We start from the raw sequence: 4886 nt of genomic DNA, 5'->3' as shown, positions 1-4886 counted from the left end.
CTCCTAAACAGGCATCGGTGGTGTAGTGGTTAGCACTCTCACCTAGCAGTAAGAAGGGTCGCTGGTTCAAATCCCAACCATGACACTACCTGCCTGGAGTTTGCATGTTCTCCCTGTGCCTGCGTGGGTTTCCTCTGGGTACTCTGGTTTCCTCCCACAAACCAAAGACATGCAGGTAGGTTAATTGGCTTCTGTCCAAAATTGGCCCTAGTATATGAATGGGGATCTTGGAGTGTGGGCTCCTTGAGAGTAGGGACCAATGTGAGTGTGTAATGTACAGGGATAGGGACAATTGTAGACACTCACTCAGGTTGAACTGGATGGACTGGTGTCTTTATTCAACCTTACTAACTATGAAACTATCTGGGGATGTTAGCTCACTGCGGCCACCTTGTTTATATAGACTATGGGGTACTCACATTAGAAGGTCAGCTCCCCTATCAGCTAGGTCCAGGTATGAACTGTTTCCGGTATCAGCAAAATGGCACCCATGGCTTGCTATCCAAGCCTCATTCTGATCAGTGCTTCTGGTCAGCAAAATGTCCGTGGCTTGCTATCCAAGCCTCATTCTGATCAATACTTCCGGTCTCAGTTCAGTCCTGGCCAAAACGTCATACAAGCATAAAATCATGTCTCCATAAATTTATGTGTCTTATATGCCCAGAAAAATAGAATATTGAAATATTCATTACTTAGTTTGTCAAAACGTTCAACAGGATCTAATATATCGGGCATAATGCTCTACAACAGACAGAACAAATGACAATATGAAGAAATGTCCAAACGAGGCCAGGACATTCCAAGCCTCGATTTCACTATGAATGTACTTCCGGTCGTGCCACATAAACGGGATGCATGACCGGAACAACATCCGACTAGTGGTGTGCACTCCAAGCCTCGGTTTTGATCCCAGAGGCACTCTAGGACGCACCACGCAAAATCAACATCCAACCGGAAGTGCGCACAACTACAGTCAATTGTGCATAGCCTCTTGTGAAACGAGTTCCCTCATATTTCAGGGATACGAGTCACACCATTCAGGTACTGGAAAAAATGGAGATTAAGAGGAACTGTCTGCTGGCCACAGCGGACGTGGCCTCATTATATACTTGTATTCCCCATTCATTGGGATTAGAAGCCGTTAGACATTTTTTGGAAAGGGACCCGTCCATTGTGCGTGATCAAAGTGATTATATACTGGAACTGTTAGAATTTGCTACTGGCCACAATTATTTTTGGTTTAATGGCAAGTTCTATATTCAACAAAAGCGCATGGCTATGGGGGCTAAATTTGCCCCCAGCCTCGCTAACTTGTTTATGGCTAAATGGGAGGAGGATGTCGTCTATCAAGAGGGTGGTTCCTCACTAGTCCTTTGGGCTAGGTATATAGACGACATCCTCCTCCTATGGGATGGGAGTCCAGAGTCTTTGCGGGACTTCTTTTCCAATTTGAATCTCAATGATCGAGGTATTCATTTGACATATGAATCTAGTGCAAATAGTGTACATTTTTTAGATTTGAAAATTTGCATTGTTTCATGAAGTTGGGAATTTCAGACTTTTTTTAAACCAACCGATAGGAACGGCTTTATACCTATCGACAGCTGCCACCATCGGTTGTGGCTTAACGCTGTGCCTGCGAGAGTCAGTTCCTCAGACTTCGTAAGGAATGGCACGGACGTCGGGATTTTTAAACAACAAGCCCAAGAGTTAAGAAATACATTTCTTGATGAGGGATATGATCCCATATCTGTGCAAGAACATTATGAGGAGGTCCTTCGGACAGACCGCCCCCCTAGAGAACGTGACAACTCACATAAATGGTCTATTCTGACTTCAAACTCTATTCAACATAGAGATATACAAATGATTTTAAATACACATTGGGGGGTGTTAAAGACAGGCAAAACCTTATGCTCTCTGTTACCAGAACGGGCGAGAGTTACTTTTCAAGGTGTCCGGTCACTTCAAAGTAAAATAGCTCCGAATATAATAAACCCCCCTGTTCGCCCGATATTTTTCCAGGATTTAAAGGGTTATTACCCATGCAAAACATGCACAGTGTGTTGTCATAACATAAATGGTAGGTCTAAAACACTTCAGTTTGGTTCAACGGTAACTAACCGAGTGTATCCGATAAAGGGGTTCCATACGTGTGCCTCTAGATATGTTTACCTAATAACATGTCCTTGTGGGAAACAATATGTAGGTTGGACCACTCGTAGCGTTCTCTATTAGAGTGGGTGAACATGTCTCTAAAATTAAAAGTGGAGATGTTAAGCATACAGTCCTGAGACATAATAGGGAGTGCTACGACCGCAACCCTATTGGCACTAGTTTCCTGGTAATTGACAGTTATGTCCCACCATGGAGGGATGGAGCTCTGACCAGAGGCGTTTCCCAACTCGAAACATATTGGATATATGAGCTCCAATCCTATCAGCCATGGGGTATTAACGTGGAATGGGACATTAATGCGTTTTTAAATAAAGCATAAATTCCCACACTAATTTTAACCAGAAGTTCTGTTTATATTTTGATAATATGGTATGGATGTCTATTTCTTTTTTAGTAAATTTTTTATTTTTATTTTTCTCTCTCATTCCTGTTTTTATAGTTTTCATATTTTCGATTTTAAGTCTTAGTCGAATTACCAATTCTAATGTTGATTTTTTTTATGTGATATTTATTTATCATATGGGTTCATTTTATTGTTGGAATGGTGTGTATTCATTTATTATATATTTACATGTACACTATGGGGTTCACATGGGGGTCAGCCCCCCAAGAATTACTATAGACAATTATTAGAATGCATTATAAAAATATTTTTTTTAATTTTCATTTTTGTGGTCACTCACATTATGAGCGTTTTTTATTAGTTAATCCATGTTGATTTACATGCCCGTTTTTATTTAATGATGTGCAAAGCTTTTTGAACCAATTGTGTTTCCGTAGTGTTGTATTATGGCAACGAGGCGTGGGACGCCTCGCGGGCTATGCCGCGAGCATGGGTTTTCTTCCGGATATGCGCAATTGTCTCTAGTTATGCGCACTTCCGGTTGGATGTTGATTTTGCGTGGTGCATCCTAGAGTGCCTCTGGGATCGAAAACGAGACTTGGAGTGCACACCACTAGTCGGATGTTGTTCCGGTCATGCGTCCTGTTTATGTGGCACGACCGTAAGTACATTCATAGTTAAACCAAGGCTTGGAATGTTCCGGCCTCGTTTGGACATTTCTTCATATTGTCATTTGTTCTGACTGTTGTAGAGCATTATGCCCGATATATTAGCCTGTTGAACGTTTTTACAAACGAAGTAATGAATATTTCAATATTCTATTTTTCTGGGCATATAAGACACATAAATTTATGGAGACATGATTTTATGCTTGTATGACGTTTTGGCCAGGACTGAACTGGGACCGGAACTATTGATCAGAATGAGGCTTGGATAGCAAGCCACGGACGCCATTTTGCTGACCAGAAGCACTGATCAGAATGAGGCTTGGATAGCAAGCTATGGGTGCCATTTTGCTGACCAGAAGCACAGATCAGAATGAGGCTTGGATAGCAAGCCATGGGTGCCCTTTTGACGATACTGGAAACAGTTCATACCTGGACCGTATAGGGGAGCTGACCTTCTAATGTGAGTACGCCATAGTCTATATAAACGCGGTGGCTGCAGTGAGCTAACATCGTTGATGCCACTGCATTGCCAGATTTTAATTCCATGCTTGTATTTGCCTGTAATATGTGAGTACCCATTTATGCTTTTAATGTTAATAAAAGTTTTAAACAGTATTTCACTATGAGGCTGTATTTTCTTTTTGGCCTATAATATACGTGGAAGAATCTCTGACCTCAGTCACCCCAAAAGGTGGATAGCCATTTCATCTATTTTTGGGTCATCTCTCTGTCTACTCTGGTACCCATGAGAAGTTACAAGTTTGCCAGCTGTTTTTTCATGTGGATTTACATCAATAAACTCGTGTGACTCACTAGGTATATACCTAACTGGGTCCATAACATCTGGTAAGCCTCCTCTCAAGTGGTGGTGGATTTCTACAAAGCATTCACTGAAGTCACTATAACTTCTCAAGATATTGCATTTTGTCACCATATTGTTTCACTTATGGACTCTTAACACGTTCACTTTGGTGGATATACGTATTTAAAATTTTAATATAGTGTTGTCTAAAACATAGAATCATTTATAGTGTTAATTTATGAGGAGTTTTTTTATCACTATTAAAGTTGATTGTATTTTATTATATATTTTTTACACTGGTAAAAGATTATATAGATATTGTCATATATCTAATCTAAGCAGTGCACCTTTTTTATTATTTCACCATTTTGTTTGTTGCATTACGTCTGCGGTGCTGGCAGCTATTTGTTTTTTGTGGATAGCGCGTTTTTTTTCTCACTTTATATACACTGAGTTTTATTAGCATCAGGCTAAGGTCAGAAGGGGGGGGGGGTGAAACACCCCCCAAAAAAGGGCTAAAAGGGTCTCCCTCAAGCTCTGAAAAGTTACTCATCTCTACAATGGCATCCTCCAATAAGAGTGAGTTAGAGTGAGCATCGGGGGCCATGAAATGTTTGCAACTGTTTTCAACACTGCAGCCCCTGTTTGTTACAAAAAGGTATTTATTTCCTCAGCCATGAGAGGATTGAAAAAAGAAAAGGTTAGCGGCTTTAATCGCATCCCAGTGTGGGACAAAATGCGACAGGTTCTCTTCCGTTATCCAGGACCCTCAAACTGAGGAACTGGGGGCGAAAGAAGATGAATTCCCTCAGGGAACTGTGGGGAGGCTGATGACTCCTATTCTGAGGTGTCAAATGCGGGGGGATCAGCTTTCGCAATCTAACATTGATGGGGC

The sequence above is a fragment of the Lithobates pipiens genome, unplaced genomic scaffold (assembly GCF_037356315.1).
Source record: "Lithobates pipiens isolate NorthernLeopardFrog02 unplaced genomic scaffold, aLitPip1_a1.2 Scaffold_1, whole genome shotgun sequence".
In the NCBI taxonomy this organism is placed as follows: Eukaryota; Metazoa; Chordata; class Amphibia; order Anura; family Ranidae; genus Lithobates; species Lithobates pipiens.
This window is presented reverse-complemented; position numbering follows the sequence as displayed.